Here is a 23,147-nt window from a genome sequence, read left to right as displayed (position 1 = left end):
AAACGAAAAACGAAATGAGAGAGTAGTCAAGGAACTGAAAGAAAGCCTGTGTGACTAGAGCACATGGAGTGAGGGGAAGAGCGGGCTGGAGTGAGTCATCACCAGGAAAATTAAACCAAGTAGACAGATTCAAAATGTAGATTTTGTGGGTAGACTCAATCACCCTTGCTGATATACTACAAACAGGGGGTGAGGAAAAGGGAGAAAAGAAGGATGAACTCATAAGTGTCTGCCTTGAGCATCCATGCAGATAATGGTACAATTTACTGGGCTTAAGAAGGCTGGATGTGAGGGAAGAAAGGGAAAGGACAGCTTTGCAGAGCGGGGATCAAGAGCCTTATGGTGAACATGATAAATTTTAGTGAAAAATATTGACTTTCAGAACAAGAAGGCTTAGGTGAGAAGCTTAAAGAGTGGAATTTGCATATATAAAATGAGAAATCATTCTGAGGATTTCAGAACACTTGACCCCATTCCTTCTCTTATATGTGTGATTTGCCCTTTTGTGAAACACAGAAGGCTTTGGTTGGATATCTCAAAATTTCCAAAGAACAAGGAAAGGGTGTTAAACCTCTTTCAGGAGTAAAGCCCACCCTTACTCCAAAGAAGAGATTAAACATTAAGGAAAAGGATGAAAACGTGGCTGTAAGAATATACCTGAAATATCTGCACCATTTTTATTTAAATGTATGAAGGATGTGGGCAGAGTACACACATTCAAAGAACCGCACCTGGTTATATGTCCACTTTATTTGCATACCTGCATAGAGTTAAATGGGGATTTTCTTCATTCCTCATGGACAAAGGGGGGAAACTATCTTCCATGAAATTCTAAGATTTTGAAGTTATTATTAAGATGAAACTTCCCAGGGGAGGCAGTTTTGACCTGACATGATTCCCGTCTGCAGTATTCCCATATTGTTGGATGGTTACTTGTCTTTTCTCATCCTTAAGACTAAGTGTTTTAGTATTTCCATTTCCTCTCCCATCAGAGAGCTCTGAAACAAAAGCTGGGAAAGAAACTAACATCAAAAAGAGGACAAATTCTTTCAAAAACCCTTTACTCTCAAAAAGTGATCAGCTAGAGCTAAGGAAGAAAGTAAAATGCTAACTCAAAAACCATCCTAACATGTAAGTTGCTTTTCTTGAATGCAAAAATTCCTGTCATTTTCCTGGATTATGTGTATATTTTAAATAGTGTTTCACCCTGGGGTTTATTATGTGAGTTTTGTTTGTTTTTATATCCATTTTGCCAAGTTCCTTAATGTATAATTTTCATGGATCTAAGTAGCAGTTATTTTTATCTCCTACTACAATAAACTACTGATTTGTATAATAGTAACTATTATCTTAATTGAATGTTTACTATGTACTAGAACACTGTTCTACAGTATTTCATATACTGTTTTGTTTAATTCTTATAACTACCCTGTGAAGTAGGCATTATTATTACTAATTCCACTTTATAGACAGAGATAAACAGCTGTTAAATCTCTTGCTCAAGATTAAATTATGTAGCTAATAAACTGCTTGTTCCTTATTCACCAAGCGTACTTGTGGCTGTTTAATTAGACTTTGGACATAATGTATTTAGGACACTAAATATAATTTTAACATTGGCCTACAAAAAAGATAGGAAGATGAATCTATTATGTAAATCATTATTCTAAATTATATGTAGTCAAATTGCATTGTGTTTTTTATGTTCCACTGATCAAGATCATAAAGCATTCTCCCAGTTGCAGAAAGGTTTTCTCATTCATATATACTATACATATATTCATCAAATTATCGAGAACTTACTATGTATTAGAGGCACTTAGCATACTTCAGTAAATAAAACAGACAAAGATCCGTACATTCAGGTATCTTACATTCTAATGGAGGAAGATGAATAATAAACATATTACCTAGCTTAACAGGAAATTAAAATAAGGTGATAAGTGCCATGGAAAGAGAAAAAAACAAAAGGTCAGAGGAAAGCCATCAGTACTGCTAGGGTACAGGAAGCGGGGTTGCAATTTAAACAGGGCAGTTAGGATGGACCTCATGGGGATACTCAAGAACAATTATCAGCAAAGTTCTCTCCAAATAATAATACATAATAATAATCTGTCTAAAAGCGCTTTCAGTTTTCAACGCTACTGTTTGTCTCATTGGACAAATGAAATATATATTGAAATAGGACAGAAGTTGTTATCTCATAAAGGAAATGAGGTTCTGTAAGTTTAAGGAACTGATGTTTTCTTTTTAAAGCAATTTGTGGTCAGCTGAGTAAGGAGTTGTAACATTACAGAGTAAAAAGTTCTTAAAGTCAGAAGGAGCTTTAGTTCATGAAATAGCTTGACCGCGCTAATGCTTGAATCAGAACTTTCTAATTTTAGGGGAATGGGAGTATTTTTACCAAGTCCATGGAAAATTACGCCAAATACTGTATGTGTGCATGCACGTGCACACACACTTAAACATCAGATGGATTGAATATATGTGCTCATAAGCGTCCATGTATAAAGAACATAAGTATGAATATTTGTTAAAAAACAGATGTGCCTGATTATTGCAAAAATAGAGTCATTGACCTTGGCACCATAAGGAAGTTTACTAAAGACCCATAGATTGTGTATCACATTAACATATCTTACATGGATCACTTAATTTTCTCTGAAAATTCTGCTCTTCCTCTACCACCGTTTCCCAGTCCGACAAACAAACATCCTAGATTCCTCTCTTTATCACACCTCATATCTGTTTGGCACGTCTCGTCTCTTCCTCCAAACCAAATGTAAAATCCAATCACTCAGTTCTCACCATCTCCACCACCGCTCTGCACCATCCTTCCCATTTCCCTTCCTGCTTCCACTCTTCACAACTCTCCCCATACCTTCACACGTTCCATTCAACAGCCATTAGCATGTCGAGGTGTATAATTTTCAAAAAGCTAAAACCATAATTCCGTATAAATGTAGAATCAACACGCATCAAAGGTTTTTAACTCATTAATGACAGAACCAGTATTTTGAAGCTGGTTCACAAGATAGCTGGAGAAATACGGCATACACGAAAAGCATACTGAAATAAGTTTGCTGATTTAGACATAAAACTGGTTAATGTCCTATAGTCAATGAAACTATAACCTCTGGGGTTATTTTTTTTACTGTCAAAAATCACTCGCATCTCTAATGGACGAAAATCTCCAGGTTCACACATAATGTCACAGAGTCGGGGCCCTAAACAAAAGTAGAAAGAATGTCAAACAGAGACACGTTCCCCTAGAGAATTAAATAATCCTTGAAACGGCCTACTGCACATCGTTCCTGTATAATAATCAGAGCACTCAAAGCCGTCCTTTGGCCTTGTTTCCAAGTTTGTGATAATTTTTCTTAAGAAGCATAAATCAGATTCTATCCCTCTCTATTTTCAAACTTGTCTTCCTAGAATAAAATACAAATTTCCTACCATGGACTGCAGCGTCTGCATAAGCCGGCCCTTTGCATCTTTTCTACTCAACTCCTCAACCATTAGGATCCTGCCACACTGATCTTGCTGTTCCTCAAACATACTTTCTTCAGCCCTTTACTCTTCCTTTTCTCTCTGCCTACTGCTCTTACACCAGATTTGGCAACGGCTTGAATCTTTGCATCATTCAAGTCTCCGCTCAAATGCCCACGTGTGCGCGTGCACACATACACAAACCCACACCTGCCTCAACATTCCATCCCATCACTCTTATTTTTCTTCATAGAGCTCACCATGGTATGATGTAATAGCATTTCTTTATGTTTCTCCTTGTTTATTTTCGATCTCCTTTTTTAGAATATTAAGGAATGTTTGCCTCTTTTATCCTTCAAGTCATCCCTAGTACTTTTAATAGTGCCTGTTACATAATAGGCACTCAATAAATTTCTTTTTTATTTTATGATTGAAGTCGCACAGACACTAAAGAGCACAGACTCAAAAAGAAAATGTTGCTTTCTTAAAAAATTGTTTCTTATTTCATAAGAGACAAAAAAATTAAAAAGTAATTCCAGAAAGCAATAGTAAAGCAATGCCATACCTGGGAGCAGGACAAGGGAAGGCACATCGGGTCAGGACACGGAGATTGGGCCGATGCACCACGAAATGGCAGAAAATCCAGGCAGCCCTCGGCGGCTGAGGATATGAACAAATCCAGACAGGTGGGCTTTTGTCATTGGAAAGGACTGTCTGATAATGGGTATCATAGAGTAGTGGACATGGTTTAAGGACAGTTTGGGGGTCAGACCACTATCATTCATTGAGAACTTGCTCCGTATGAGGCACTGTACTATGCACTTTGGCTATGTTATCTCACTTAATCTTCACCAAAACCCTTTGAGGTGAGTTACATAACACCTATTTTTAAATAAGACCAAGGCTCTAGGAAGTAAAAGTTGCATAGGACTAGTTAAGTGGCACAGTCTGCATTAGGACATGGATTGGTTTGAAATCCATGCACTTCATACTGATCTTTGCTGCTCCCCACTAGCCCACCCTCCCCGCCACACATACACACAGCAGGAGATAGGTGCTCAAGCAGGGACATTTTATTTTTTATTATTTTTTATTAAAGTATAGTTGGTATACAATATAGGTTAGAAGTGTACAACATAGTGATTCACAATTTTTAAAGGTTACACTCCGTTTATAGTTATTATAAAACATAGGCTAAATTCCCTATGTCATACGATACATCCTTGTAGCTTATTTATTATAGACTTAGTAGTTTGTACCTCTTAATCCCCTTCTCCCATCTTGTTCCTCCCCTCTTCCCTCTCCCACTGGTAATCACAAGTTTGTTCTGTGAGCCTGTTTCTTTTTGGCTAGAGTCATTAGTTTTATTTTTTAGACTCCACATATAAGTGATATCAAACAATATTTGTCTTTCTCTGACTTATTGCACTTAGCATAATGCCCTCTAAGTCCATCAACGTTGCAAATGGCAAAATTTTATTCTTTTATATGACTGAGCAGTATTCTACTGTATATATATATATATATACCACATCTTCTTTCCTTTTAATATTTTTATTTGAAAATTTTTTTAATTTTTATACAATTTTTAAAGGTTACTTTCCATTTGCAGTTATTATAAAATATTGGCTATATTCCCCATGTTGTACAATACATCCTTGAGCCTATCTTATACCCAATAGTTTGTACCTCCCACTTGCCCACCCCTATATTGCCCCACCTCCCCAACTGATAACCACGAGTTTGTTCTGTTTCTGTGAGTCTGCTTCTTTTTTTGTTGTATTTGCTACTTTGTTGTATTTTTTAGATTCTACATATAAGTGATATCATACAATATTTGGCTTTCTCTGTCTGATTTATTTCACTTAGCATAATGCCCGTCCATCCATGTTGCTGCAAATGGCAATTTTTCCTCTTTTTTATGGCTGAGTAGTATTTCACCTCATCTTCTTTATCCATTCATCTGTCAGTGGACATTTAGGTTGCTTCTATATCTTGGCTACTGTAAAGAATGCTGCTATGAACATTGGGATACATGTATCTTTTTGAATTACTGGGGTTTTTTTTCGGTTACACACCGAGGAGTGGAATTGCTGGGCCATGTGGTAGTTCTTTTTGCAGTTTTTTGAGAAACCTCCATACTGTTTTCTACAGTGGCTGCACCAATTTATATTCCCACCAACAGTGAAGGAGGGTTTGCTTTTTTCCATTCTTACCAACATTTGTTATTTGTGTTCCTTTTGATGACAGCCATTCTGACAGGTGTGAGGGGATATCTCATTGGGGTTTTAATTTGTATTTCCCTGAGGATTAGTTATGTTGAGCATCTTTTCATATGCCTGTTTGCCCTCTGCATGTCCTCTTTGGAAAACTGTCTATAGGTCTTCTGTCAATTTTTTAATCAAGTTGTTTGGTTTTTTTAAATGTTAAGTTGTATGAGCTGTTTATATCTTTTAGGTATTAACCCCTTATTGGTCATATCATTTGCAAATATTTTCTCCCATTCCATAGGTGGTCTTGCTTTGTCAGTGGTTTCCTTTGCTGTGCAAAAGCTTTGAAGTTTAATTAGGCCCCATTTGTTTATTTTTTGTTTTTACTTCCTTTGCTTTAGGAGACAGATCCAAAAAAACAGTGCTGTGATTTATGTCAAAGAGTGTTCTGCCTATGCTTTCTTCCAGGAGTTTTATGGTTTCTGGTCTTACATTTAGGTCTTTAATCCATTTTGAGTTTATTGTTGTATATGGTGTTGGCGAATGTTCTAATTTAATTCTTTAACTTGTAGCTGTCCAATTTTCCCAGCACCACTTATTGAAAAGACTGTCTTTTCTCCACTGTACATTCTGGCCTCCTTCATCGTAGATTAATTGACCATAAGTGCATGAGTTTATTTCTGGGCTCTCTAGTCTGTTCCACTGATTTATGTGTTTGGTTTTGTGCCGGTACCATACTGTTTTGATTACTATAGCTTTGTAGTATAGTCTGAAATTAAGGCGCATGATTCCTCCAACTCCATTCTTCTTTCTCAGGATTGTTTTGGCTATTCAGGGTCTTTTGTGTTTCCATACAAATTTTAAAATTATTTGTTCTAGTTCTGTGAAAAATGCCATTAGTATTTTGATAGAGATTTCACTGAACCTATAGATTGCCTAGGGTAGCATGGTCATTTCAGCAATATTAATTCTTCCAGTCCATGAGCACAGTATATATTTCCATCTGTTTGTGTCATTTTAATTTCTTTCATCAGTGTCTTATAGTTTTGGACAGGTCTCTTATCTCCTTACGTGTGTTTATTCCTAGGTATTTTAATCTTTTTGATGCAATGGTACATGGGATTGTTTCCTTAATTTCTCTTTCTGATAGTTCGTTGTTAGTGTATAGCTTGTCATTAGAGTTCTGTGAATTAATTTTGTTCCTGCACCTTTACCAAATTCATTGATGAGCTCTAGTAGTTTCCTGGTGGCATCTTTAGGGTTTTCTATGTATATTATCATGTCATCAAGCAGGGATACTTTATGATGAGGATGTCCACCTGTAGACTGCAGAAACACAGACCATGGACAAGGGTTCAGTAAGAAAACTCAGTGAAGCTGAGCGCTTGAAAGAAACAGGGCAGGATTATAGCCACCAAAGTCATCAGGGCCAGAGAAAAAGGTCAACTCTTAGAAAAATAAGAAGACAGGATCCTAAAATTCCTATGAGAAAAAAGGGCTTGATCACAATGAACGTAAGAGCTCAGCAACAAAAACCAATGCGTGATGTTAGAGCAGAACCGTCTTGGGATTAATGTGCAACTGCATTTAGAATTCCTGAAATACCTCACAACCATAGCTGAGAATGGTCCCTGGCCTGTCTTGTGGCATAACCCCATCGGTAGCACACAAATAATCTCAGAGAAAAAGGGGACCTAGGAAAAGAGCTAGACTATTATAAAAATTCAGTTCATTGCAATGACTATCTTTTGAGCACCTACTCTTTACAGAATATGCTGGACCTGACAGCACCAAGAAATGAAAACTATGTTCTCTGAGTCTTTTAACCACAGCTGAGCTTTGAACTTGAAGAGCATGTTGTTCAATAACCACATTGCCTATTTTCAAGTCATTACACTGGAAATGAAAGATAATCTCCCTTTCACTACAGCTCTGCTGTTTCACATAGGTAGTTGTGTATTAAGTTGATCAATCACTTCCACACTATGAATTCCAGAGGTTTTCATTAACACTCGGTCATAGAAGACCACTGAATGATAATAAAGGTTGTTAAACCAATATGGATTGTGGAGGAGAGAAGTTAACTCTTGACTTGGATTGACAGCAGTTATTTTCCTCATCTAGATGTATGCAGTTTTGCAAATAAGAATGGGATTTATCTGTAACAACAACTACCCAGAATATTCTCTCAGAAATAAACTCAGGCTTGAAAATCTGTCCCTCTGCATAAAGTTCTCTACTTTTGTACCAACTTCAAAAATCACAAGGAGAGACAAAAGTGAGCCCAGTTTTTCCTTCCCTCATCTGTTTAAAAAGAAAAAAAAAAAGACAAGGCATGAAATGGAAGAATTACATTAAAAGTATTAAACACTGATGCAGGGTACATTTATTTTTAAATATTTGATTTCATTTAAGAAGTAACTTTTTTATTTGGCTGTGAAACTTAGGTCATTCTTCAGGTTCTGCTGTTTTCCTGAGGAAAACTGCTATCCCAAAACAGTGCTTCCTGTCTACTGAGCTAGACAATGACTGCTCATCTACGGATTGGTGGGGATATAACTGGTATCTTCACTTCCTCACACATTATGTTTGTTCACAGGCTACTTTCATGTTAATTCTTTCCAGAGCACTTATGTTGGGTAATGAAAGAAGATCAAGGGTCCCCTTTCATGGCTACAAAGTTAATTGCTGCATTCAGAGAGCATCTGCAATGGTGGTTTGTGTCAATGCTTATCAAGTCCTTAAAGGTATTCATTTGCTGATTCCTGGACAAATCACTGAAAATAAAGGAGTCCATAAATGTACTTCAATTACCTTGCTGATTTATTTATCCCTTCTTCCCCCAACTGAAGTTCACTGAACTGCAGACAAGAAAGACAATGAAATTGCTGGTGCATTAAAAATAGAGAAGTTGTCATGGAAAATGAACTCTTTCCTTTCTCCTATAAATAGATGAGAGATTTTGGAAAGGTGTTCATTATAAGGAGAATATAACTTGAGAGCTGGAAGAGCAGATTTTGGTTCAATTCTGAAAATTAAAATTACATAAGGCCTAGAATTAAAATCTTTCTATTCTGTTCATTTCCGCATTTATTTCTTACGTTTAATATGGTAACACGATGCTACATTGTGAAAAGGGGACAAGGGACAGACAACGTAAGACCAGACTCTGCCCTCAAGCAGCACAGCTAATTTTTACAATTAAAAACAATAAAATGAAGTATGATTACTAGAGAGGACTGCAGTAAATATGATAAAATTCTGAATTTGTAGCACTTACCAAAATGATTTAGAGAAGAGTCCCATACAGGGCATGGGACAAAGACACCTAGATCCTGGCCCTGCTCTTAATAATGTAGCAACTTAATCTGCCTCAAATGAATTGAGTCATTCACTCTATGAAGGCCACACATTAAAGGAGAGAAAGCTGAGCTCTGGCTTCAAATGATAAACTGTCGTTTACTCGCTTTGATACTGTAAGCAAGTTACTTAAGGCTTCTAAACTTTGGTTTCCTCATCAGAAAAATGGGAGTAATAATGCCTACCTCAAATAACTATAGAGCAGATTAAAGGAGATAATATAGATAATGTGGCAGCTTTATTCGGTGTTCAAAAAAGACAGTCCTCTTCCCCCAGAGAGCACGATACCTGAATCTAAGGCAGGGACCATTAAGAGAACCATGGTACATTTTCAAGTTGTAGAAAAGCAACAGTGAAAGTCCTCAGAGAAAACCAGTACCACCCATCATGAATAAAGCTTTTCATACAAAAATAGAAAACTACATATTACTTTAACTTCACTTATAAAGAGCAAACAGACCTGTCGGAGTAGGAGTTTGCTCTGCTATCAAAGCTGATTAACTAATTTTCTATAAACACTTGCTGCTCTTCTGTTTAAAGGGCAAGTTACCTCCTGCCCTCTGTCGCTTCTTTGCACCTAAGTGCTCAGTCTGTCTGAGGTAGGCTGAATAATCCCCTACCCCACATACACACACACACAAGATGTCCACGGCTTAATTCCCGGAACCAGTGAATGTTACTATACACGGCAAGAGGCACTTTGCAGATGTGATTAAATTAAGAATATGTGATGGGGAGACTATCCTATTCAGGTGGACCCAATGCAATTACAAGGGTCCTTATAAGAGGGACTCAGGAAGATCAGAGGGTGGAGAAAACCATGTGACAACTGTAACAGATTGGAGTGGTGAGGCCACAAACCAAGGAATGCCTCTAAAAGCTGGAAGAGACTGGGAATAGATCTTCCCCTAGAGCCTCCAGGAAAGAACCCTGCCAACGCCTTGATTTTAGCCTCATGACGCTCATTTCAAATTTCTGATCTCCAGAACTGTATGAAACTTGAAGCCACCAAACATGTAGTCAGCTATTATAGTGGCAATAGGAAACCAATATCTCTACACTGTTGACAGCTCATCTGTTTTATAAAGTTGAAATGCACCCCTTGCTTTTGGCTCTTCTGTATTAATAATGATAACAGCAACAGCACATGGCCTCTACAGAGCTCCTGAACTGTGCTAGACACTGAGTTAGACATCTTACCTACACTGTGCTACATTAAACCCATTTTACAGATGAGACAACGAAGGCCAGGATTCCAGTCCAGGACTGTCTCATGCCAAAACTCATTATTTTAACCACTATGATCTTCTGGATCTCCTCCCTCTATCCCATCTTCTCTCCCTTACTCTTAGATCGCCATCCCATAGGTGGAAATCAGGGAAAAGATGCCTATTTCTTATATTTCTCCAAAATGAGGTTTTTAAAGAATGAAGACCTTGACCCATAACTGTGTGTAAACAATGATGCTATTTTTAAGGACATATACACCTAGAAAAAGAGAAGGAAAGGAGGAGAGGAGAGCAATGCATAGGGAGGGAAGAGGAGAGAAAAGTTTTGAAACTCTATCCCCAAATAAACATCATCGTCTGCTCACACGCAGGGGTTCTTTAAGTTGAGAACATCTTGAATAGGTGAAGAGAAGTAAGGATATACATAGTGTAGGTAAGCATAAACCGAAAAAAAGATATAAATAGACATAGCTTGTAGGCCGAACTAATGGAAAAACCAACCTGACTCAAGCAGCAAATTTGAATTAGGAAAGGATAGAAAGTTTGTCACAAGTAAGTTGAGGTCAGTTTTCTAAGAAGCTTAACTGCCAGGAGGAGTTGAGACCTGATTTGTCAGAGGATGGAAAGCCTTTGTTCATTCTTGGGAGGGAGCGTGAGAAAATGAGAGGTATTTTTTTATATACAATTTTTTTTTTTTTTTTTTTAATGGTACGCGGGCCTCTCACTGTTGTGGCCTCTCCCGTTGTGGAGTACAGGCTCCGGATGCACAGGCTCAGCGGCCATGGCTCACGGGCCCAACTGCTCCGCACCATGTGGGATCTTCCCAGACCAGGGTACGAACCCATGTCCCCTGCATCGGCAGGCGGACTCTCAACCACTGCGCCACCAGGGAAGCCCTATATACAATTTTTAAAGGTTACTTTCCATTTACAGTTATTACAAAATATTAGCTACATTCCTGTGTTGTACAATACAACCTTGAGCCTGTCTTACACCCAATAGTTTTTACCCACCACTCCCCAACCCCTATATTGCCCTGACCCACCTCCACTGCTGACCACTAGTCCATTCTCTGTATCTGTAAGCCTGCTTCTTTCATGCTATATTCACCAGTTTGTTGTATTTTTTAGATTCCACATGTAAGTGATAGCATACAGTATTTGTCTTTCTCTGTCTGATCTATTTCACTTAGCATAAGGCAGGAGGGGTTTTTTGGTTTTGTTTTGTTTTGTTTAAAGAAGATGTTGGGGGTAGGAGTTTATTAATTAATTTATTTATTTTGGGCTGTGTTGGGTCTTCGTTTCTGTGCGAGGGCTTTCTCTAGTTGTGGCAAGTGGAGGCCACTCTTCATCGCGGTGCGCGGGCCTCTCACTATCGCAGTCTCTCTTGTTGCAGAGCACAGGCTCCAGGCGCGCAGGCTCAGTAGTTGTGGCTCACGGGCCCAGTTGCTCTGCAGCACGTGGGATCCTCCCAGACCAGGGCTCGAACCCACGTCCCCTGCATTAGCAGGCAGACTCTCAACCACTGCGCCACCAGAGAAGCCCAGGAGGGTTTCTTTTTTTTAACCTTTGCCTTTTCCACACGATCTTCCTAAAAGTTTAAGATCAGAATTAAAACTAAAATTTAGATAATTTTTTAAATGTTTAAAGTAATTCAATAACTCTTCCTGATTTTAAGTTCCTAATTTAGAGGTAATAAATAGTACTTAAATTTTAAATGATTTCTCTACTAAAAAACTGAAATCCTTTGCAGGCATACTTTCATAGACTATACACAGTGCATCACATGATATTTATCCAGCTTTGAGAGGCAATAACTCCCTCTGTGGAATTATAAAGCTCTTTTAAAATAGGCAACAGCAGTCATCTCTGATGCAGAAAATGTTTGGGGACAGAAAAGCAAGGGAACTGACCCGAACTCTCCCGACTACTTTATCTATGTCTCTCATTAATCCTTAAATACTACAGGAGAATTTATTATCTCCATTTTACAGATGAAGAATCCAAGGCTCAGAGGATTTAAGTAACCTGACCACTCGTATAGATATTAATAGAAAAACTGAATCTGAGCTAAGAATGTGTCTATTCCACGGCAGAGAATTAAACGGAAACAGACATTTCAATTGTAATTTCCTGTTCTCCATTCATTTCCTATAATAACAAACATTTTGATTACTTGAAAAAAACAATTGAACTAGGGGACTTACTGATTTACCAAGCTTTCCATGGCCCTTCCTCTCTGAAGCAAGTATTAACACATTTCTGTGACAAAGAACTATTGTGTCTGCACCACAATCTACTGTTGACATTTTGAGAGCAAAGGGTCCCTAGAAACATCCTTTCAGAGAAAACTTAGAAATAAGTCCCCTCCCCTCCCATAGCTCTTCTACCTGGCATCAAAACTCCTTCCCTGAAACCTCTTAATTTTTTTTAAATTTAAAAATACCTGGAACCCCACACTACCATATATAAAATAGATAAACAACAACGATTTACTGTATAGCACAAGGAACTATATTCAATCTCTTGTAATAAACTATAATGGAAAAGAATTGAAAAAAAGAATATACATCTACATATGTATAACCGAATCACTTTGCTGTACACCTGACACTAACACAATATGGTAAATCAACTTCAATTCCAAAAATATACCTGGAACCCTAAAGCATAAATGCACATTTTCCAATTTTCTATTCAAACACTGGAAAAAAATGGTGAATGCCTGCTGAAGTGTTAGTTAATAACTGATTAAGACTTTTGCAAACCAGAAGAGCCCTTGAGAACACTTCTCCAGAACAGGGTCTCGGTGGCTGTATTTACAGCTCCCTCGTCTCCTAAGTGTCCTAAGACAGTTCCATTTCACGTTCTGTCCTATCTTCCTTGTTAAAGCATATGTCTTGAGATTCAGAAAACGTGGCCCCCCTAAAGGTATGTTTCTTTACGAGGAACCTGTTCAGTTATGTAAATGTGTTGAGGGCATTACCCAGAGAAGGGGCACTAATGAATTGTCTACAAGTCTCTGAAGATCTTAAATCACATAAACAAAACCAGAGATTTTAAAGTCAAAAATGAACATTTAACCCTAAAAGAGAAATACAGTGGGAAAAGGCATTAGGCTGCTTCAGGAAAGTGACCCTTGAGCTGTGACCTGCTTGTTAATTAAGAGAGACTGACATTCACAGAGAGAAAATTCACCCAAATCACATCAGCTACCTTAATAGATTCAGTGGAATTTTCTCTCAATCCACTTGATTAGTAGAGGCTGAAACCTACCAGCTTCTACGGGATGATTATATCGACTGAAAAAAAAAAAAAAGCACAACATGAGAGTTATGAGTTAAGTTTTATTTGGGGCAAAATGAGGACTATAGCCTGGGAGACAGCAACTCAGATTGCTCTGAGAAACTGCTCCAAAGAGGTAGGAGGGAAGGTCAGTATATATGATTATATATGCGATTTTGGTGAAGGGGGAATACATGTAATCAAGCACATATTTTTTGCAGAAGGTTTCTGCTAGTCTCGTGAAGGTTACTGCTAGTCACGAGGAGAAGACGTCACCGTGGAGGATTTTAGTGCTTATTTAGATATGAGATGCAAGAATTGGGCTCATAAAATCGTCTCCTGAAAATATCTGTCTGAAGACCTGTGCTGCCAGTTTTTGCCAGAGCACAGAGTGCCTCACTTCTGATCTCCACTCTGAACTCCTTCCAGGGGGTGTGGAAAGTCAGCAGCTGCAGCGGCTCATAATTTAATCCTTGTAGAGATAGATGGTAAGTGCCACCTATCAATTTGTAGGTGACAATTAGAAACAACACGTGTTCATCTGAAATCTTCACTTCCCTACCCCTTATGTGGGAATGATCATTCCCCCAGAACCGGACCCTGCATGGTTCTTTGGCTGTTTATTCTGGTGGTTTAATAACTGAGCAACTAGCTCCCTTAATGGCTACTCCTAAAATACCATCTCCCTACCTAAGGTCATCATCATGTCTCCCATGGAATGACAAAGCATACTGATAGGAGCCATCAAATGTAATACCAGGCACAAGGAACAAGCAGGTGTTTTAAAAAGCACAGAGTACCTACAGGTGGCGGTATTAGAGGGAATCTGTATTTTCTTTTTGTTTTCCAAATTTTGAAAATGCTTTACTTATTGAAGAAAAAAAAAGTTATTTTTTAACAGAAACATAAATTATACGTTCTATCCCATGCTGAAATAGAATGCCAACAGAGCTCACTACAAAGTCCAGTACAGCCGAAATTTAACAAAATGGTTTTGGAGGAATGTGGTCAAGGGAAAATTGTGGTGTCGAGAAAAAGGTCTGTGTCATGAGGTGAGGAGAACCAGCATTTCCAAAGGGGTCAAGGGGGTAAAAAAAAAAAAAACACGGATCATTATTAACATCATCATTGTCTGGGGGCAAGAAAAGCTTGATCTGATCCAATGTTAATTTTTTTTTTTTTTTTTTTGCGGTACGCGGCCTCTCACTGTTGTGACCTCTCTCGTTGCGGAGCACAGGCTCCGGACGCGCAGGCTCAGCGGCCATGGCTCACGGGCCCAGCCGCTCCGCGGCACGTGGGATCTTCCCGGACCGGGGCACAAACATGCGTCCCCTGCATCGGCATGCGGACTCTCAACCACTGTGCCACCAGGAAGTCCTAATTTATTATTTTTGAGAGTCCTCGGTGAATGCCTATGCTGCCAAGATCTCTGGTTGATGGGAAGCTAAGAGTGCAGGCTTCACTGCACGGTGTTCATGAACTTGGTGAATTTACCACAGTCCAGAGGCCAGATGTATGCTGCAGATATTTCCCACACACTGAGGGCAAGTCCACCTGTAAGTGGGGCTCCCATTAACCAAGCTCATGAAACTGATGTGTAAGGGTCTGATGTCATTTCATTAATTCGCAAAAACAAACAATGGTCTTAGAGACCTGAGTACCTAATTCTGCACAACTAGCCCAACTGATGCTTTTAGACAGACCTAATCAGGGGTCCAGTTCATAATCAGAAAACAACATTTGGTAGCAAGAATTCAAAACTAAGATAGGTAATTAAGGTATTCATTAAAAGCCAGTTTTCAAATTGCTCTGCAGAGCCCCTTCAGTTTCTGTTGAAATGGTTAATATGGGAGGTTTCTGTTCTAATCTTTAAGAGTGAAATGAAACTAGAGCCTACAGTCTTATTTTCAAATTCTTGGGAGAAGCCTCACATCAGTCCCCAACGAGTAAACACAGCTTTAATTTTTCACTCTAATTTGCCCTGTGTTTTAATTAACAACCCTGAAGCTGCGGTGGAAAGTGTTTTCTACCTTTCTCAGTCTAAGCAAAAATTGCCTCACACTATTTGGTGAAGCCAGACAGTTATCTTATTTATGTCCCAATATCTTGACACAATGCAATTAAGGAAGCTAGAAAGTGGAGCACTAAGCAATACTGGGATGATTTTCCTAATGTTTTCCAGAGGATACTGGGCATTTCTATAATAATGTAATGTGACTGGGGTCACTCAAAAGAAATGATTGTTTCTACTGTCTTATGTCCTTCTTGGTGGCTGGGAGAAAAATAAATACTAATGTTCTGAGATACATGAATTCAAAAGCATTCAATTTACTTGGTATCATCAGTGCCATTAATTTATCCTCTACTAATTTGGAAAGTATGATTTAACCTGAGATTAACTGAACTTAAATGCAATAAAATTACATTTAAATTTAACTATTCTATATTTATGAATTTTTGTAATCCCAGACACAATCCGATTTCATAAAATTTTATTACTATTCAAATCATAAATATATTCTGTTATGCAGAATTCAACTGGAAAACACAGGTTTTCATTGACACTGTTTCTCATCCTAATAAACTAAGGCCTAGTAAGAAATTAAATATAATTAGGTAAACAATGCTTACTTTACATGCATTTTATTATATTCTTATTTTCTGAATGTCAAACAAGGTAACTCTTGCCTAGGATGTTATAATAACCAGAACAACAATTTTCTTATCTATTGGATAAGAGAAACTTTACAGTAATAGAGAAGTGAGTCAGAAGAATGAATTTAAGGGCCTCAGAACTCAGAATCCAGAGACTAAAGCTAAAGGTTAAATTCTTTTGTATAAAATAAGACAAACTCGCATTGGTAGAGACACTGAGAATGAAAAAAGTGGAGCAAATCTCCTCTCCAGTGGTTCTCAAGTTTGAAGTAGTTTATGTTTGGTTTTATTGCATACTGTCACTAAGACTGTTTCTCCTTTATTTTCTACATGCTATGTTTCCTTTGTTTTTATTTATTTTTTATTTTTTTAATTGAAATGTAATTGACTTAAAATATTATATTAGTTTCGAATGTACAAAATAGTGATTCTCTCTTTTTATTCATTACAAAATGATCACCACTCAAGTCTAGTTACAATCTGTCACCATACAATGTTACTACAATATTATTGACTCTATTCCCCATGTTGTACATACATTCCTATGACTTACTTATTTTATAACTGTAAGACTGTACCTCTTAGTCTCCCTCACCTATTTCCCTCATCCTCCCATACCCCTTTCCTCTGGCAACCAACAGTTTGTTCTCTGTATCTATGAGTCTGTTTCTGTTTTATGCTTGTTCGTTTTGTGTTTAGATTCCCCACAGAAGTGAAATCAAACAGCATTTGTCCTTCTCTGTCTAACCTGTTTCACTTAACGTAATACCCTCTAGAGCCATACATGTTGTCACAAAGAGCAAGATTTCATTCTTTTATGGATAATACTCCATTTTATATATGTATAAAACAATATCTTTATACATTCATCCATTGGTGGACACTTGGGTTATTTCTGTATCTTGACTAATGTTAAAAAATGCTGCAGTGATTATTAGTATGCAAAAATCCTTTCAAATTAGTGTTTTTTTCTTCAGAAAAATATCCCAAAGCGGAATTTCTAAATCTTATGGTAGTTCTATTTTTATTTTTTTGAGGAAACTCCATACTCTTTTCCTTAATGGCTATAACAATTTACATTCTCACTGACAGTGCACTTGCCAATACTTGCTACCTGCTGTCTTCTTGATAATATCCATTCTGACAGGTATGAGATATTAGTTATTTCACTGTGGTTTTGATTTGCATTTGCCTGCTTATTAATGATACTGAGCATCGTTTCACGTTGACCATCTGTATGTCTTCTTTAGGAATATACCTATTCAAGTCCTCTGCTCATTTTTTAATCAGATTGAGTTTTTCTTCTATAAGTTGTATGACTTCTTTATATATTTTGGATATTAACCCCTTAATGGATATATCATTTTCAAATAACTTCTCCCATTCAGTAGGCTGTTTTTTCATTTTGTGGATAGTTTCCCTCACTGTGCAAATTCTTTTTAGTTTGATGTGGTCTCATTTGTTTATTTTTGCTTTTGTTTCCCTTGCCTGAGGAGATATATCCAAAAAAAAATCATCAAGACCGATGTCAAAGAGCATACTGCCTATGTTTTCTTCTAAGAGTTTCATGGTTTCAGGTCTTACATTTAAGTCTTTGATTCATTCTGAGTTTATTTTTGTGCATGGTGTGAGAAAGTTGTCCAGTTTGATTCTTTTGCCTGTAGCTCTCCAGTTTTCCCAATGCCATTTATTGAAGCGGCTGTCTTTTCCCCATTGTATATTCTTGCCTCCTTGGTCATAGACTAATTGACCATATAAGTGTGGGTTCATTTCTAGACTCTATTCTGTTCCATTGATCTATGTCTGTTTTTGTGCTAGTACCATACTGTTTTGATTACTGTAGCTTTGTAATATACTTTGAAATCATGGCTTGTTATGCCTCCAGCTTTGTTCTTCTTTCTCAAGATTGCTTTGCCTATTCAAGTTTTTTTGTAGTTCCATATGAATTTTATGTTTGTTCCATTTCTGTGAAAAATAACATTGAAATTTTGATAGGGATTGCATTGAATCTGAAGATTGCCTTGGGTATTATGGACATTTTAACAATATCCATTTTTCCAATCCATGGGCACAGGATATTCTCACATCTAGTTTTATTTCTAGGTATTTTATTGTTTTTGATGAAATTTTAAGTGAATCTGAAGATTGCCTTGGGTATTATGGACATTTTAACAGTATCAATTTTTCCAATCCATGGGCATAGGATATTCTCACATCTAGTTTTATTTCTAGGTATTTTATTGTTTTTGATGAAATTTTAAGTGGGATTGTTTTCTTAATTTCTCTGATAGTTTGCTGTTGGTGTATAGAAATGCAACATATTCCTGTATATTAATTTTCTATCCTGCAACTTTACTGTATTGATTGATGACTTCTAATAGTTTTTTTGGTGGCATCTTTAGGATTTTCTATGTATTGTGTCATGTCATCTGCAAACAGTGACAGTTTTACTTTTTCCTTTCCAATTTGAATTCCTTTGATTTCTTTTTGCTGTCTGATTCCTGTGGCTGGGACTTATGATATGATGTTAAATAGAACTGGCAAGAATGGGCATCCCTGTCTAGTTTCTGCTTTTAGAGGAAAAACTTTCAGCTTCTCACCTATAGCTTTCAGCTTTTCACCTATGATATTAGCTGTGTGTTTGTCATTAGTGGCCTTTATTATGTTGAGATATGTTCCTTCCATACCAATTTTGATGAGAATTTTTATCATAATGGGTGTTGAATTTTGTCAAATGCTTTTTCTGCATTTTTTATCCTGGTCCTGGACTTTTCTTTGTTGGGAGTTTCTTGTTACTGATTCAATTTCATTACTGATAATTGTTCATATTTTCTATTTCTTCCTCATTCAGTCTTGGGAACTTACATGTTTCTACGAATTTATGCATTTCTCCTAGGTTGTCCATTTTAATGGTGGTTAGTTGCTTGTAGTAGTCTCTTATGATCCTTCGTATTTCTGTGGTGTCTGTTGTAACTTCTTTTTCATTTCTGATTTTATTGATTTAGGCATTCTTTTTTTTCTTGATGAATTTGGCTAAAGGTTGATCAATATTGTTTATCTTTTCAAAGAACCAGCTCTTAGTTTTACTGATCTTTCCTATCTTTCTTCAGTCTCTATATTGTTTATTTCTGCTCAAATCTTTGTTTCTTTCCTTCTACTAATTTGGGGTTTCATTCTTCTTGTTCTAGCTCCCTTAGGTGTAATGTTAGGATGTTTGAGGTTTTTCTTGTTTCCTGAGATAGACTTGTATCACTACAAACGTCCCTCTTAAAACTGCTTTTGCAGCATACCAAAATCAATGGATTTTGGATCATTGTGTTTCTGTTTTCTCCAGAAAACTTTTATCTCCAGGTATTTCTTTTATTTCCTCTTTGATTTCTTCAACAACTGATTGGTTGTTTAGTTGCATATTGTTTACCCTCCATATGTTTGTGCATTTTGTAGGTTTTTTTTCTTGTAGTTGATTTCTAGTCTGATACCACTGTGGTCAGAAAAGATGCTTGACATGATTTCAATCTTCTTAAATTTATTGAGATTGTTTTGTGACCTAGCCTATGATCTATCTCCAAAGACTATCCATCCATCTGCTCCATCTGATCTAATGTATTGTTTAAGGCCAGTGTTTCTTTATTGATTTTCTGTCTGGATGATCTATCCATTGATGTAAGTGGAATGTTAAAGTCCCCTACAATTATTGCATTACTGTCAATATCTTCTTTTATGCTTGTTAATAATTTGCATATGAATTTAGGTGCTCCTACATTGGGCGCATATATATTTACAATTGTTATGTCTTCTTCCTGGATAATCACTTTATCATTATGTAATGTCCTTCATTGTCTCTTGTTAAGTGTTTGTTTTAAAGTCTATCTTGTCTAATAAAAGTATTGTTGTCCCACCTTTCTTTTCATTCCATTTGCATGGAATATCTTTTTCCATTCTGTCACTTTGTCTTTGCCTGTCCTTAGATCTGAAGTGAGTCTCTTGTAGTCAGCATATGTATGGATCTTGTTTTTGTATCCATTCAGTCACTCTGTCTTTTGATTGGAAGCGTTTAGCCCATTTACATTTAAACTAAGTACTGACACATATCTATAATACTTATTGCATTTCGTTAATTGCTTTCTAGTTGTTTTGTAGTTCTTTTTTGTTCCTTTCCTCTTTTTTTGCTCTCTTCCCTTGTGATTTGATGAGTGTCTTTATATGTTTTGATTCCTCTTTTGTGTGTGTGTATCTATTAAAGACTTTTGGTTTGTGGTTACCACGAGTTTCATACATAGCAATCTATATATACATACATATACGTAGATTATATATACATGATTAAGTTGATGATCTCTTAAGTTCAAACACGTTCTAACAAACTTGCATTTTATTCCTCCTGCTATGTTTAGTGTTTTTGACATATTTTACATCTTTTTTGTTTTGTGTATGTTGTAGGGAGCCCAACTATTGTGGGCATAGAGGTGGGGCTGGCCCAACTGACTACCAGGCCTTATCTTGTGTATCTGTGGGCAGGGCTGGCTTCCAGTCTGACTAGCTGAGTGGCCTAGGGGCCACTGGGGCTGGTGTCAACCCTTTGGCAGTTGGAGCCAGGTCCTGGTATAGCTGTCTGTGTGGCCTGGGTGGGGGTCAGTGCTGGTGCCAGCCTGCAAGTTGGAAGGGCCAGGTCTGAGGGCAGCTGGCTGCAGGACCCAGCAGAGGGGAGGACCAGGGCTAGTGCCCACCCACTGGTGGGCAGGGCTAGGTCCCAGTGCTAATAGGTTAGAGGGAGGACTCCAAAATGATACTTGCCAACACAAGTGTCTTCATGGTAGACTGGTAGAAAGAGATCTCCAAAATGGCTGCTGCCAGTTTCTATGTCCCCAGGAGGGGTCCCAGTTGCCCCCTACCCCTCTGGGAGGCCCTCTGAGATCACCAGTGTGTCTTACCCAGGCCCTTTACAATTACTACCTCTGGGTTGGGACTCAGAGCATGTGAGATTTATGTGCGCCCTTTAAGAGTGGAGTCTCCATTTCCTATAGCCATCATGCTCTCCTCCCATAAGCAAGTCCTGTTGGCCTTCAAAGCCAAATTTTCTGGGGGCTCATCTTTCTGGTACAGGACCTCCAAGATGGGGAGCCCGATGTGGGGCTCAAACCCCTCACTCCTTGGGAAGAACCTCTGCTATTGTTATTGTCCTCCTGTTTGTGGTTCCCCTAGCTGGCAGGGGGTATCTTGACTATCCCGTGTTTCTGACCCACCTACTCATCTCACTGCGCTTTCTTGTTTACATCTTTGGTTGTGGAAAATCTTTTCTGCTAGTCTTCAGTGCATTCTCATAAAAAGCTACTCTTTAAAGTGTTATAAATTTGGTGTACCCATGGGAGGAAGTGAGCTCAGAGTCTGCCTACTCTGTTATCTTGGCCACATCTCTGTTTCCTTTTGTTTTCAAGTTAAAGTGAAATAACTTATTTCAAATCACCCATAATTTGCCCAACTACTTTATCTTCATGCAGTGTTTGCTAAATCCAGTGTACTCAAAGTGGAAAAGCTATCCAACTATAATGACTCAAACTTATTCACTGACCTTTAAATTTTGGACCCAACAGTAAAATTCTCATGGGAAACAATCATCTATACATCTATAAATTTTACACAATTTCCAAGAATGTCCATTTGTTTTAAGGGCATATTTGCTGATGCTGAGGCTAGGGTTGGCTTCCCTGAATTAAAAAGAAGTATGCATTTTACAGAAAATTGACAACTCATTTGTACAGATTTTCCTTTTTGTATATCACATTGAATCTCCACAACAGTAGTGTAAGGGCAACATAATAGAGTCAACCCCCGCTTCATTATACTGAGGACACAGAGGAACTGAGAGACAGAGCCTTTTCCAAGGTCACACAGCAAGGAAATATTTGACAGAGGAAGGGGTAGACGACCTAGGTAGTCTAGAGAAGCCCTTTTCACAGTTCTTATTCTCATGAAGTAAAAGATACCAAGCCTATCTGAGTGAAGTAAGTATGAGGCCATATAACAACAGAAAAGGAAAAAGAGATAAATTCTTAGATTATCTACGAAACCGTCTTAATCCTTTGCTTCACTCCTTGGCTGAAACACTGAGAGCCCCAGGGATGGTAAACGTTGACCGAAGTGGCTGGAGAGGCCTGTATCACTGGTGGGGTCCATTCTTCTGGGGACAGAGCACAGTGTGCCCAGGTGGAAGAGGACCATTAAGGCAGGCTTGTATGAGCAGCTGCATATCCCTGCTAGATGTCCTCGAGAAGCAAGCTTTCAATGTTCATCTAGACACGTGGAGAACACAAGGTTCTCGTATTTTCAAGAATCTAAGATTCCTAAATAGTGCTGATGGGTATAGGATTCACAGTCCAATGAGGTTCTGATAAAGATGAGAAACATGAGGGGAAGCTCAGCTTTAGCCTCCTTAAAGAACTCAATTGTTTTCCTTTTGCCAATCTCCTTTACAAAATCCAACCCTCTCTACACTGTAAATCAAAGACCAGGCAAAAGGGAACAGAATGATCTCGATCTTCATCTTACCCTCTTTCTTTTCTTTTAATCTTTCTTTAGAAAGCATTTTGGCCCTGGTGTTTACTTGGGTGCCTGGCATTGCTATCATCTGAACTCATTTCCCTAAAACAAGAAAAATGATATGGTGCCAGGTTCAACAGTGAGCCTATGTATCAAAAAGTAGCTGATGTGGAGAGGCTGTGGAGAAAAGGGAACCCTCTTGCACTGTTGGTGGGAATGTGAATTGATACAGCCACTATGGAGAACAGTATGGAGGGTCCTTAAAAACTACAAATAGAACTACCATACGACCCAGCAATCCCACTACTGGGCATGTACCCTGAGAAAACCATAATTCAAAAAGAGTCATGTACCACATTGTTCATTGCAGCACTATGTACAAT

The 23,147-nt window shown here is 37.9% G+C and overlaps 1 protein-coding gene across 4 annotated transcripts in view; it reads left to right on the top strand.

Annotated features, from left to right (window-relative positions):
* The window catches only part of GRM3 (glutamate metabotropic receptor 3), a 235,624-nt gene that overhangs the window by 45,868 nt on the left and 166,609 nt on the right, over positions 1–23,147 (top strand). The gene's annotated exons all lie outside the window — the stretch shown is intronic.

The sequence above is a fragment of the Aethalodelphis obliquidens genome, unplaced genomic scaffold, assembly GCF_003676395.1.
Source record: "Aethalodelphis obliquidens isolate GAN/ISIS:26980383/991018 unplaced genomic scaffold, ASM367639v1 scaffold5, whole genome shotgun sequence".
NCBI lineage: Eukaryota > Metazoa > Chordata > Mammalia > Artiodactyla > Delphinidae > Aethalodelphis > Aethalodelphis obliquidens.
The sequence above is the reverse complement of the archived record's forward strand: the minus strand, read 5'-3'. Positions and strand labels throughout refer to the sequence as shown.